Here is a 15,170-nt window from a genome sequence, read left to right as displayed (position 1 = left end):
GTTTGCAACCTGGTTATCTTTGAGGGCTGGAGTGCTATATTGAGGAAAGAATGTCAAAGCCAAGCCCAGTTCTACTGGACACACTGTGGTGTCAGGTGAGTGGGGCCAGCACAGATGCCATGGTTGTGGTAAGGCTGTAGTAACACCATACAACCAGTATTCTGCCTTCTCCACTCCAGTCTCCAGTGTCAACTAATATGATACCCCAGACCTCCAGCATGATGGAGACTTTACAAGAAGTCCTAGAAACTTTTATGTACATTTGGCTTTTATAATAACTCTAGAACAGTGATTCAAAGCTTTCTGAAAATAAAATACAAAATCTATTTTCCTATGCAATATTTTACTGGTACATGTATACATACAAAATATGCATATATACACAGCACACACACACACACACACACACACACACACACCATCAGAAGCAGACATTTTAGAATAGTAAGTGGGATGCATCTGATATTTTCTGTTCTTTTTTTAAAATCTACTAAATTGATTTTGCAACTCACTTTTGCACCAAGAATTACAATTTGAAAAACATCACCATAGAACATTGTGTGCAAATATGACCCAATTTCTACAAACAGGAAATAAGGCTAAGGGAGACAGTCACCCAGTGGTTGGAGTCAGAGAAAGAGCCAGCTGGATGAAAGGCAAGTCATGTAGCTTCCTCATATAGGAAACAGGAGGAAAGATACCTTATTAACACTGGGAGGCTAATAAAGCATGGCTAACTAGTCAATCTTCTGGCACGGTATACCAGCCTAATCGATGACAGTTATTACTGTCATGGTGCTAGGGCACAGGAGTGGGTCACAGCAGGTACCAGTTAAAGCCATACCACAGTAATGTTTAGTAGCTGCTCTGGTCTGGGTCAAAGAGAAGTACTAACTGTGTTACAAACAAACAACTGTAACAAATGTGAGCGGCACACTTCTTTTTCATCAGCATCTCGGGCACCACAGCGGGAGACTCAGCCAATGCAAACCCAGGAAGCTCACTTTGCTTCATGCCCCAATCTACTGAGCAAGTTCTCCTCTAAGCAGCCCAAGCTCATCACCCTTGAAAGCCAATTGTGAACTGCACATACCCACTACAGCCACAGCAAGCCTGTTCCTTTAAACCACATGTCCTGACCCATCCCTTGGGGGCATTTCTACACTAACAATGTTTCCTTTTCACAAGTGTTACAAGACTAAAAGCTGGATGATGACCTTGAAGTGCCTCCTGTAGGGGATGCAGACAGGTACCAGGCGGGCCTAAGGCTAACACTCCTGAAAGTGAGAGAGTGGGTGGGAGATCAAGCAACAGTAAACATCACCTTAGTCACTAACACCTTCCTGGGGAAGCCCCAAGGCTGGGCTGAGGATTCACTAGAAATGAAGCTGTTATTTTGTGGTTAACCAGCTAAGCGTTAAGTTTCCAGGGCTGTTAATTTGGTTGCTTTCACCAATCCCTAAGTGTGTGGTTGCCTGGATACCACTTGGACTTTCTGAGGTGGGACTGGTATGGAGGATGCTAGGGGACTCTGTTAAGAAAGCCCACTAGAGTCATAAATATAGCTTTTCTGTGCTGTCCCCAAAAGAAAGAGTAACATAATCATCTCTGCAAGGTCCCCGTGGTCACATCCATTCCAGGGAATGGTTATCTAGTGAATGGCCAGACTTTCAGCTTTGAATAATTAATGGATTATTATTTCCGAAGGGTACTTTTTATAGTCTCACTTTCAGGCAGGCACTATATTTGCCACTGTTATACAGTTGAGGAAACTGGGGCACTGCAAAGTGAAGCGGCCCACCCGTGCTCCTACAGCCGGGATGGAATGAAGTCAGTGGAGCCTGTCCTCGTAGCCATGACTCTCGGCTGTCCCCACACGACCAGTGACAAGGGGCAGTCTTCTCCCTCAGATACCCCATAAAGATGAATGCACAGAGGAGTCCCAGAGCCACCCAGTGAGGAGAGCCAGATACAATGAGGGCTGAAAGGAGAAAGGCTGCTCCTTCATCCTTGACACAGACTGATGAGCTGATATAGGATGAGAGGAAATGAATTTGTGACTACTTATGAAAGTCTGAAAGCAGTACTGGATTAAACTGCTCCCTGCCATGAAATATGGCTGTCTGCTTGGCAAAATGATGAACTGACCCTTGCATATGACAGAACAGTATTTTAGCTGGGTGGCACAGGCCCAGAGTTGCTTTCTAACGGTGTAAGAATGAAGCTGTCAGATGGATGAATTAAAAGAAGGAAGGGGGCTGACACAATGGTTTCTATAGCCCCTGAAAGTTAAAATGACAACGCAAGCTATGCTGTTTTCCTCCAAGACGTTTCAAGGCTCTATGAGTAATGGGCAACTTGTCCCTGCTTCCCCTGGCAGGAATGATCATGTTTCAGATGGGTACAGATGACTGCTGAGATGTCTATATCGGCCAGGATGACTTATGTCAACTTTGGACCACTTACAGAGACACACTCAGTCCTAAACGTTCTTTAGAGAAGGAAGGAGCACTGTGGGGGAAACAGATACAAAAGCCTCTGTGCACACAGGTTGCAGCTGAAGCAGAGGTGTTCTGAGACCCAAGTATACAGCCAGCTCCGTGTCTACTCAACTCACCCTGAAGTCAGTCTTTAAAATACACCAAGGTCCCCTGACTATTTTAAACTTCAAGGTGAAAGCTGTTAGCATGCAAGGGTGATGGATTCTCAAAAATCACACAGAAATTGTCATCTCACCCAGCAATTCTACTGCTGGGCATATACACAAAAGAGCCATAAGCAGGGTCTTGAGGAAGTATCTGCACACCCACCGTCATCACCGCTCTCTTCACAACTGTTAGAACACAGAAGCCACTCAAGTGCCTGTGGGTGGATGGGTGGTTCAGCAAGATGTGATCTATACCTGCAATGGAATGCTACACGGCCTTAAAGAGAAATGCAGTTCGGGCAAACACAGCATGGATGGACCCTGAGGACATTAGGTGAAACAAGCAGGTTATGAAGGGTAAGTACTGTCTGATTAGCTTACACAAGTACTCAGTAGCCAGACTCCAGGACAGAGGAACTGCAAGCAGCACAAGATGGCGGATGACGGAAGGCAGCTACTGTTCCTAGGTGCAGAGTTTCAGCTCGGTGTGATAAAATGCTTGTGACAACTGTAGGCTATAAATGCATTTAAGACCACTTGACTATAGTTTTAAAAATGGCTAATGTGGTAAAATTTATGTTATACATAGTTTGTAATAATATAAGCTGATGATTAAAAGGCAAAAGGAGCCAGGCGGTGGTGGCGCACGCCTTTAATCCCAGCACTCAGGAGGCAGAGCCAGGCGGATCTCTGTGAGCTCGAGGCCAGCCTGTGCTACCAAGTGAGTCCCAGGAAAGGCGCAAAGCTACACCGAGAAACCCTGTCTCAAAAAAACCAAAAAAAAAAGGGGGGGGGGAGGATTTTCAACAAACCTTTGTCGAGTTCTATGAATCAGTGACTTCTCAAGACCCGTTTCCACCACATTTCCCTTTGCCCTTCAATCTCTGGCCTTCGTATCTTCCTAATTCTGATCCTTGGGAGCCTTGGGAGCCCTTATCTGCTCCTCTCCTAGACCACTTTCACTTCCTCAGAGGGGTCTTTCTGGCTACCCACAGTAGGTCAGGTCTTGCGCTAAACTTCTAGCTCCCTAGTTATTCTTTGCCAGCACTTACTGAACAATGGGTCACCATTCATGGAGTTGTTTGTGGATGTTTCTCCCACTTACCAAAGTTTCACGACTACATAGATGGCAGGGGCCTCCCTCACACCACCCCAGCCCCTAGCACAGTTTGTTGAGGTTGAAGAAAGAAATAATATGTGGATGAAATGGAGGCTACCATCTTGACAATGCACAGAGGATCAGTGGCACTAAGTTCCTGCTTCAAGGTTACTTTCATGTAACCTACCAGGGTCTCAGATCTTTGGTCATGGCAGGGCAGTGGAGAGGCAGTCAGGGCAGCTCCCCTGACAGTGATGGTATATAACCAACCAGGTATCACTGTTGGCCACACTAGTCTGCAAGGTATGAGGCCATAAAATATTTACAGGGTATAATAATCATTATTGTATGAATTACCTAATATGCATTATATAATATCACATAATGCCCAAATTATTATGCTGGTCTTCTTCCAAAACATTTGTCATAGCTTCTAGGATAGAGTATCCTATGTTAATTTTTTTTTTCATTTTGTCAGTTTCTCAAATCCCTTCCTATTCTGCCTGCCTTTAATTATTACCATGAATGCCATCAATAGCTAACAGCAATATTAGCCAAATATCTTCTGGGAAGCAGATGTGAAGTACTTCATCATTTATCTCATTTGATCTTTAAAAGTATCCCAGGAATTACACTTCAATGTTGGTCAGCATGAGAAAGTTAAAACTCTTGACAGATGCAGAAATCTGCCCAAGTTACCTACTGAGTAAGTGGTAAACGTAGAAGCTGAAGACAGGAAACCTGCAGTCTGATTACAGAGCTGCTGACCTCCAGGCTCCAGTGGAGATGGTGGTACATGTGTTTGGTACATATCTCATTGGCTTCTCTTCTGCTCTACAAGGCCTGTTTAAGGAGATCATGTGGCAAAGGAAAACTGAGTTGTGTAGTCCTGTCTGGAACTTGTTAAAAGTAATCAATGTTACTAGTTCACCTATGGCCAATAACAGTGTAGAACCTCCTGAAGTTTCTACTAATCTGGGCCATGGGGATTACTGACTCCCATGGAATGGGCTCGGCTCACTCAGGGTAAGAACTGGAACTTTTGTGTCAGTTGTAAGTCAGGCACAGCCTTTAGAGTCCCCAAATTGGTCAGCCTGGGTATTACTAATTCCTCTTATTTCCTTCTTATAGAAAGACAGTACATTGTTTAGATCTAAGGCTCTGGATCTAAGAAGTTAAATAATCACCTTTCTCAAGCAGGCTTCAGCCCAAGTAGCTGCGTTCTTAGGCCCAGTCTGCAGGCCTAATGGGACCTGCAGCATTTGGGTGGAGGAAAAACAGAGGAGCTGACCCAGGGACACTTTCTCTCCGGAAAACTACTCAACTATTCCAAGTCACTAACAACTGATTCTAAGTCCCAATCGTAATTAACTCTTGCAAAGAAAGCACTTTAGAGCTTATAAAATGATTTCACATTCATTATCACAGCATTAAAAAATTAGTTCTCAGACTTGGAGAGAAATGCTAGAAGGGAAATGAAGGAGGCACCCTAGCTGCACATGTGAAAATGACAGTGTGGAGGGCCGCAATGCAATTCCTGTTGATGTGACACTTTCCTCAGTGATGGGGCTCACTGCCTTTAAACCACCACTGTCCAAACCGGCAGGCCAAGGACTGAGGTCCCCCGCACCCCCCAATCCAGCAGAGAAGTCTCAGTGCCTCACCTATTCTTCATTATCAAATCATTTCCAGTTTCTGCTCTGTGCCAGGGACTGCTTTAAGCACTGGGGATACCACAATGAACAATACAGACCTCCCCCCACCCCTGGTTATTCACCTTAGAGAAATTGTCATTTTATATGGTAAAGTAGATAATACATCAAAAATATAGTCTTGTGCTAAAAGAACATTCTGGGAAAGGGGACAGGGAATACTGGGGACATGTTGCATCTTTAAAAGGTAAGCTGGGAAGAATGGCTAGAAGGAGGCATGCAGTAACAAGATGGAGGAAGTAAAGAAGTTGGCCTTGTGGACACCCGGGAAGTCACATGCCCAGGAAACAGTAGGTGTGAATACATTAAGGTCGAAAGGTGCATGGCATGCTGGCAACACAAAATGAAAGCCAGTATACCTGGGGCAGAATGAGCAGAGGGGAAAGTAGCAAAAGTCAGACAGACAATGGACCTGGGGGCAGCAAATGCTGAAGGGCTTTGCAGGCCACTGTGAGGGCTTTGTTCTTGACTGAGTGAGATGAAAAGCAATTAGAAAATGCTCATCAGAGGGGAAACCCAATATCAGCAGTGCCTCTCTTCAGGCTCACAAAGGCCTCAGCTACTAAGACTGCAATGCTCAAATTCCACGGCTCTCTCATCTTCCAGAGAAAGAGAGAGAGTGACAGAGAGAGATAGAGGAAGCTTTATAAATGGCCATCAAATCCAGTAGAGAACCATAACACACAAACCACCATACAGCCCTGTTTATATTGCATCTGAGCAGTTAAATGTGCCAAGCCCTGTGCCTGCCACCTTGGCAGGTCTCTGCATTTGCTGTCAACTGCCCCAGCCACTGTGTGGAAGGGCTCCACTGCAGGGAGTCCACTGGGGAAAAGAACTGACCTCAACTGGAGGTCTAGAGGAACAAGGAGCAGAGCTGAGATATGACGGGCGAGGGTGTCTCTAAGTGCTGGTCATCAGGAACAGACCAATATTAAAACATTTCAAAGAAACACTTGTAGAATATATTGAAATTAATTAATGCAACCACCTTTAATTCCTGAAAGAAAAAGCAGTCTTCTGAAGACAGCCCCTTATCACTCATCCTATTTTACAGATAAAGGAACAGAGACAAAAACGTAAATCAAAGAAGGCAGCTCAAGGCCCAACACCTGGAGCTTCTTCTTTCCTATCCATAATCCTGCTTCAGAGAATAAAAACCACCATTTTGGAGGGATGACCAAGACTCCAAATCTATATGTGGGACTCTATGTGTGAGAGAAAGTCTGGCAGACTGTTATCAAGAAGGAGCAACATATTTACGCAGGCACCCATCCTGGGTGAACAGAACTCATTAAAGAAGACAACAAAATCCCCCAGCCTACACAGCCCACAGCCATCAGAAAAGGTGAGTGGCTCACATCTCACATGAACCACCGTCACCACCCCACTGCTCAGCTTCTGCATCCCCATCTCTCAGCCCCTTGGTCCACTCAGCGGTCGAGCGTTTTGAATCTGAATTCGAATTCACATCCAAGGGAAACATTGGCTCCTCTCGTTTATTTAGATATACAGCAAGTAGCTGGAAACAAGTTTTAAAATACAGCATCAACAAGCAGGAAGTAAAGGTTGAAGATGAGAAAATGGACCATTCTTTGGGCAGAGAATAGCACGCAGTGTCTTGGTAACAGACACCAAGTGATTCACAGAGAGAAGCTGAGATCTGGGACTCCAACTGTCAGGCTCTCAGCAAGTGTCCTTCTCAAAGCTCAAATCAAACAGATTGCTTTCAAAGGGGGAAGTCAAAGTGCTTAATGACAAAACACTAAATTGTTCTCAATGGTACAAGCATCAAAGCTGGGCACCTTGCTGTTGTTATCTTGCTTTGACTGCTCAATAGGCAAGGTGGTTGAAGCAAGCCATACTGATGGCAGCAGAGACGGAGAAGCAAAGTCTAATGTGGGCCACAGCATGTCAAGAACACAGCTATGTCCATTTTTCTAGAAGTAACATCTTCAATGGCCTGCTTCAACAGACCATTGGGTATGTGCCAATCCACAGAGCTGAAATAATATAAAGAACAGCAGGTCCTTAGTAAACCCAGCTCCTCACTATGGACCCCATAGCCTGACCCCATCTAGCATTCTAACTTGTACCATGCCACCAAGAAATGGCACAGGTCCGGGGGAGGAGGACCAACTTGGGTAGGGCAGAAGGACAGGCTTCTATAGAGAGGAGATCAGAGTGCTACAACCAAGTACAAAGGGCACGGGGCAGAAACCCACATCCTAAAAAGGAGCAAGGAATCATGCTGCAGTAATGAGTTGGATCTCCAACCACGAGCATCGGCGATGCCTTCCTGTGATCTCTTTGTAATGAACTCAAACCAATTACATTCTAGACAAGTTCCATAGGAATTCTGAAGGCGGTGTCAACAATTGCAGAATAGAACTGGAAGCCTGGGATCCTTGTCACCCCTGTGGTTTCCCACATGATGATGAGAACAGCCTGTGGCTTCCAGCAGGTCCCATTTCCCACATCTGTGGTCTCAACACATTTAGGAAGAGGCTCCTCCCAAAACATGTTACTGACAGATCCCACTGCTCAGTCTTGCACAGAGAAAGGACCTTCATCCACTTCTATATGGGAAGAAAGTGACACTAGAAATCTATTATATGAAACCATATTCACTTGGGCTATGTTAAAAGCTAAGTAATCATTAAACAAGGGTAGAAAATGAAGCAAACAAAAGGAGTAACACTTTTAACAGATTCCTGGAGTTGATCCTTACCTCGAAGGAAGAGAAGAGACAGGCTCAGGCTGTCTCCCTGTTTAATGAAAGGCTGGTATCCAGGGACAAAGTTCGGATGGAGTAGCTGTCACTGACGGAGTGCTGTCAAACCCCGTATCAACTATTCAGAGAGTTTCCAACACTTAATCATTCCTCAAAACACTGTAGCAAATCTCCGGGTATATAAGTACTTGTACATATTTTTCTCCAGAATAAATCCATGGAAAAGCAATAAAGATTACTAATATATACTGCCAACATGTCACCCAGAAGACCTATATCTAGTTATACTCCCACATATAATATCTTAGGGTATCTGTCTCTCTAAGCCCCTCATTTTTTCTTATACTAAAATAAAGCATTATTTTCAAAGTTGTTATAAGTAGTGGATAACTTGGTGCCTGTCTTATTTTAAGATGCATTTATTTGATTAGTAATGACTAAATCCTTTCCAAATGCTCCATGATGCAGGATTTTTCCCTAAAGTAAAGGTATTTCTTACAGGGCACACATATAACAATGAGCAAAGGTAACCAAAAGTAAGAGATAAATAATAAGATTTACTGGGTACGCTGTATTTTATCCTATATTATGAAAAACAAGCAGTTACAGTATAAAACTACTACAGTATTTCAGTCTTAAAATACACATATCCTTAATATAATTTTTTTTTTTTTTTGGTTTTTCAAGACAGGGTTTCTCTGTGTAGTCTTGGTGCCTGTCTTGGATCTTTCTCTGTAGCCCAAGCTGGCCTCGAACTCACAGAGATCTGCCTGGCTCGGCCTCCTGAGCGCTGGGATTAAAGGCGTGCGCCGCCACTGCCAGGCTCCTTAATATAATTTAATACATACGTTAAAAACTGGATGTTTCAGATCCCTGCATCTGATGCTGGGAAAGGATGACTCTCCCTGCTTTGGTGTGCAGCATTAGAATTCTCTGAGGTCTACTCACAACCACACATGGGGCAGGCTAGGACAGAAATAGAAATACTGCCAATTTCTCAGTTAACTGTTTTAGAAGCTCCATGATATCAAGAACCATGTCTGTTTTGTTTGTCATTAGGATCTAGCAAAAAGAGCTTGAAGGGACATGAGCCTCAAGCTCCACTGAGTACCATAGCACCTGGGAAGTATTACACACATTTGCGGTTGCTACAGAGGCCTGGGCTATTTCCCTGGTATGTGGGCTCACTGAAAGGTCAAGGTGAGGATGGGAGGTGGTGAGAATTCAGAAAACTATCAAGTGCTCTGTAAGATGGGGTAGTGATGAGAAGGGAGATGATGAAGGATTGGTGAGTTCACTAGGAGAGACCCTCAGAGACAAGAGGCTAGGCAAGAAACCAGGCTATCTGTGTTGGTACCCATAAGCTGTGCAGTGAGAGTGCCTCCCTGCAGCCGGATAGGCCGTGAAACAAGCGGTGTATAACCTGGCCACTCTAAGCTGTGCGGCCATCTGGGTCCCACTGAAAGTCAGGGGGTAGCAAAAGGCAGCTCTGTCACGGCAGCTTTGTTGGAATTGTCGTGCTGAACTGGGGGAGGAAAAAGAAAGCCCTGTGGTAAGAACTCAGCCTGGGGAAGAGTCAGATACAACACCCATTTTCTACATGCTTGGGGACCAACTCTGAAGTCCTTGGGTGAAAGTAAACTTTCGTAAGCAACTGAAATGACATTTCTTGGAAGCTCTCCTAGGAGAGGCACATGCTTCTGTAACTGCCAAGGAAGCAGACTGGAGTATCAAGAGGGAGCCCCCAGCCTGAGAGGCAGGCAGTGGCGAGGACTGGTGGGATGGAGGTTCATCCACAGGGTGGGGCAGAGCAGGCTCCCTGGATGGGTTCTCCAAGAGGGATGCAGTAGGTATCAGGTCCATCACACCCCTCACCCTGTTATCTCACAAACAGAACCACTAACACCCACTGATTCACATATAACCTAGAGCTTCAATCAGAAAAATGGCAGGGACCACTCTGAGAGTGTGCACAGGAAGTCACTGCCACTCCATTAGTTCCACAATTTCCATACCCTAGCCTTCTAGCACTAGCACTAGCACTAACACACACACACACACACACACACACACACACACACACACACACACACACACACACACGAACCTGTTGCCATGACACAGATGTGTTCCTCCTTCAGGAAGGGATCATTCCAAACTACTATAAAAAAATTCTTTTATGTTGTGTGCCAGATCCTCTCCTGCTCCTCTCCCCATTTTTTAAAGTAAAATTCTGGGTAGAAGATGCAGCAGAAATTGAAATGTGGGCTTCTCCACTAAGCAATGACAAAAACTTCAGTAATATAGTTTTCAGACAAAAGAGTGTAGGAAGCAACCTTTCAAAGCAATGCTGTGTATTATGGGCTGGGAAAATGTAAAGAAAAAAATTAAAATGAGTGAATGTAATAAAAGCCATTCTTTGAAGAACATGACCTCTGACAGATGTCAAAGCAACGTGTGACCAAATGCTAAGGAAAGAGGGGAACAACCAGTAATGGTGAAAAGGAATGGTGAAAATGTGGTGCCCCACAGCCCTGTGAGGGCACATCTCAGTGACCTATGACCCTCCATCCAGTCTCTCTCTAAATGTTTCACAGCTCTTTATGATTGTATACCATGGGGCTGAGGAATCAACCCTCTGTTATGGAAATGAAAGACTGTCTGAAGACCCAGGGAACACTTGGTACAGAATCCCTTCCCTGAGGAGGGATAGAAATGTTCTCATGAAGTCACAAGTCTCCATCAAGAGACCAACTGGGACTGAACAGCAAACAGCAAACAGAAGCAGTGAAAACTGAGAGAGGATGCTGGAGGACCAGGGCAATATTCTGTACCACCCTCGTCTGTAAATCTGTGCTCCCTCCCGGCTTCTATACCCATTCCCACTGCCTCATCCTCTGGGCTCACAGTCCACAAGTGAGGGTTCCTGTCATACACATCTCACTCCCAGGGACGGTTCCCAACTGAGGGATTCCTTCAGATCTATGTTTACATCCTAAAGATATGGACATGAGTGTCCAGTCACAAAAAGGGAATGAGCTTGGGAAAATCAAGTCCAGGCCAGAGTTGTAGGCATTTCATTTCCTGTCTACAAAGCCAGAAAAAATCCCAAGGGCATGGCCAAACAACAACGATTCTGGTTTTATGACCAAAACCTAAAAGTGAAAGAAAGGAAGAAGAAAGAAGAGGGGGAGGGTAGGCGGGAACTAACTCCTCAAACTCAGATCACTGGGTGTGATTAAGCCTGAAATGAGAGATGATAATACACCCAGCTGTAAAGGCTACACATGAGAGGTCAGCAACTAACATCACTTCACAACAAAGAAACAGGAGAAGAAAGCTTTGTATTACTCAACATGCTCACATGACCAGGGTGCCAAGGACAAGGCAAACGATAGGACACCCACTCACTACTCACCAATACACGGCAGGCCACAAGGGTTTGGCTCCCAGGAGTTGAGTTATTCTTGTGGACGTTCCCTTTGTCTTCTGTGTTATGCAGGTTCTTCAGGGTGTACATTTGTGTAGTCAGGGCCTCCCTTCTCCTTTTAGAAGTGTCTACGACTACAGTCTCTAATGCACTATACCGCTCAACTACAGAAAATCCACAACCACTCTCTTAAGAAACTACTGCTGTTGTTAATGATTTGTGCCCACCAGGAGTCCAAGATATAGGATCAGGAAGTACTGTGAACCCTTAGTGTGAGACGGAGTGGAAAGTCCTTCAGTCACTGGAGATATGCCCTCATGGGACTGCGGGGCACCAGTTTCTGCTCTTTTCAAGCTATGACCATTTGCTGCTACTTGTAATCCTGCCATGATGAGTCATCTGCCGCTGCCTCACCAGAGGTCAAGCTAATGATCTTGACCTTTGAACCTCCAAAACTGTAAGCTAAATACACACCCTTTTCTTTGAGCAGCCTGCTTCAGGCATGAAAAACTACTTAGTACAACTAATTTTTCCGTAGTCTGTGGTCTCAACTATATAGTAGACCATGTTCAGAACTTCTCCTCCTGAACTTTATTTTGTGGTTCCGTGAACGGAGCCCAGGGGTTCACGCATGCTATGCGAGTGCTCTACCACTAAGCGTAGCCCCCAGCCCTCTTTTCAAACATTTTCCACTTTATTATTTCTCTGTACTGCACTGTAATAATTTTCTGACTCCTATCTTCCTGTCTTTCCTCAGATTTGTCTAGTTTGGTATTTTATTTCATCAACAGATTTTTAAACTTCAATGGTCATTTCTATTTCTATGATCATTACAAACTTCCTTCAAATCTGCCTGTTCTTTTGGTTTAACCTCTTCTTTATAGTTTTAGTTATTTTAAGCATTACATGAAGTTCGGGGCTCTTAATATTCCCACACACTGCTTCCACTGGCTCTAGCTGATAATAGATTATTTGTTTGTTTATAATATTGACTTTATCTTCAAAGTCATTTTGTAGTTGTGAAAATCATAGGTGATATAAGTTGAGTGTCTAGTCTGCAACTGAGTTAAGGGGTATCACTGCCAGGACAAGTTTGCATGTGGTTATCAATTTCTTTAGTGATCCCTGGCTGAGGTAGGAAAATAAATTCCTTATGGTATACTTGTGCTAAGATTTTTCTTAGTCTGTGCTTTAAATGTTAGGGAAGCCTGTTAAGATTTCTTGACCAGTGCATGGGTTTGGATTTATGGCAAGCCTGTTGTCCTGGGCCTGTCACAGTGTCCTCTGCTAGAGCAACCCATGGCCCGAACCACTGCCTGGCCTCTGCCTGTAGGCTGCTGGCACTGAAGTGGGTTGAACAGTAAGAAGGGACAAGAGGCGTAAAGCAGGGGGTTTCTTGCTGTGTAGACTCTTCCAGAGACCGCCTTAGGTTTTCTGATTCCCGAATGTAAGCTTTCTTGACTAGGTGGAAGGTATCACAGTTCAGACTCCTTCCATTCTCTAGGGATCTGCTGGTCTCTCTCCATTTACTGCATGGTCTGGGAACCTCACTGCTGTTTTGCTATCGTGTCTTCTAGCTGATGCTAAGATTGCAAGGGGTTGTTGTTTCTTTTTAAATAAAATAATCCAAGAATACAGAGTAAAATCATGCTAGCCTTTGAGACTAGGCAACTTACAGTCAATTAAACTTCCCTATCAACTGTAGGTATGTTTTGGTTTTAAGCCAAGTTTGAACTCATCAGAACAAAACAGTACAGAGAGAGGAGCTTTGGAAAGCTGATCCTGCTGGGGTGAGAGGGCCACTCTTCTTTAGGAGGGTGGCCCCTGTTAGGTTCTTCCTACCCCCATGGGTGACCCCACATCCATGCACATATAGATAGTGCTAACTGAACTCAGTCAGTTAAAAATAAATAATTGCTGTGGGATGTCTTTCTGTATGCTGTGAATATATGTTGTTCCCATTGGTTAACAAATAAGCTGCTTTGGCCTATGGCAAGGCAGCTTAGAAGTGGGCAGGAAATCCAAGAAGAGACAGGAAAGAGAAAGGCAGAGGGAGGAGATGCCAGACTGCCATCCTAAGAGCAACATGTAGTGAGATGCAGGTAAAGCCATGGAACACATGGTTATAGATTAATAGTTATGGGTTGAGTTACACTGTAAGAGCTAGCTAGCAAGAAGCCTGCCATGGGCCATACAGTTTGTAAATAATATTAAGCCTCTGAATGATTATTTTATAAGCTGCGGAGGGATCGCAGGGCTGGGTGGAAACTGAGAAACTTCACGACTACAAATAATTATAAAAGGACAGGAAGTTATGAAGGAGATATAATGAATGGGGTATCCTGGGAAAGTTGGAGGTGAGAGCAAAGGGTATATATGGCCAAGATACATTGTACACATGCATGGAATTTTCAAAGAATAAATAAAATACTTATCTTAAAGCAAAATAATTGTAAAATATTAGCAGTTCCAAAATTATCTATTGGTACAGTTAAAATGACAGATTAGAAACTTTATGTTTGAAAGGAATGAACATTTAAGAAAACACATCAGTTATTCTACCCAGGACAAAGAGAAAAAAATGCATGTACTAATTCCTGACACTATAGATTATGACAAAAAGCATCTAGCACAGTTCTAGAAACAGGAGAATTAAAAGGGCTCCAAAATGAGGATTCTGAGCTTTGAACTCTACTTGGTTTAGAGTCTTAAGCAGGAATAGTCTCAAAGTAAAAGAAACTAATAGAAATCTGAATCTGAACTCTTTTGCTTGTTTCATGATTTGTTTTAGGAGACAGGGTCTCATACAGCATAGGCTAGTCTCAAACTCCTTATATAATTGAGGATAATCTTGACCTCCTGATTCTCCCGCCTCCACTACCCAAGTATCCAAGTGTATACTGCCACATCTGGCTGAATTATAGTTTTTAAAACATGGAATTCTATACAAAAAAATTAAAAATCTCTTTGTTAATCTTTTTTTTTTGTCCAGAAAATTTTAACAGGTTTATTTATAATTGTTATAAAGTTGAACGGTTGAAATGTGTTCACTGAAACATTTTGCTTGCATTAATGCTTTATATCTTGCATTTATATTAAAAATTCACACACAAATGAAAATGGAAAAACTGCCAATACCTGATTTCTGTCCCCTATTTTTCCACTCGCAATCATATACTTAGGTACCTTTTGACCCCATGGAAAAAATATCTAACATTCAGAACTACTGATAACAGGAAGAAGAGGAAAAAAAATTTGAGAATGAAATGTTTCCCCTCATAGTAGACTCTTAAGCACATTCTCCACGTATGCAGCGTTCTAGCATAATGTGGCCTTTTGGCATAATTGTTACACGTTTGGCATGGATAGCACACAGGTTGATATCTTCAAAAAGGCCAACCAGGTAGGCCTCACTTGCCTCCTGCAAAGCACCAATAGCTGCACTCTGGAAGCACAGATCTGTTTTTTGGTTTTTTTTTTTTTTTTAATCTTAATAAGTTACAATTTATTGAAAATACATTCTAATGGAATGTTCAATCAAATCAAAC

General features: G+C 43.5%; 1 protein-coding gene and 1 non-coding gene across 5 annotated transcripts in view; one reads left to right on the top strand and one right to left on the bottom strand.

Moving 5' to 3' along the window:
* Positions 1–15,170, bottom strand: part of Arhgap26 (Rho GTPase activating protein 26) — a 391,848-nt gene that overhangs the window by 102,783 nt on the left and 273,895 nt on the right. The window lies entirely within an intron of this gene.
* Positions 12,853–12,985, top strand: LOC121824176 (small nucleolar RNA SNORA42/SNORA80 family). Its single transcript, XR_006066005.1, has one exon. It is a non-coding gene; the product is annotated as a small nucleolar RNA SNORA42/SNORA80 family (small nucleolar RNA).

The sequence above is a fragment of the Peromyscus maniculatus genome, chromosome 19 (genome assembly GCF_049852395.1).
Source record: "Peromyscus maniculatus bairdii isolate BWxNUB_F1_BW_parent chromosome 19, HU_Pman_BW_mat_3.1, whole genome shotgun sequence".
Lineage (NCBI taxonomy): Eukaryota > Metazoa > Chordata > Mammalia > Rodentia > Cricetidae > Peromyscus > Peromyscus maniculatus.
Note: the sequence above shows the minus strand (reverse complement) of the source record. Positions and strands in the feature narration are given on the sequence as shown.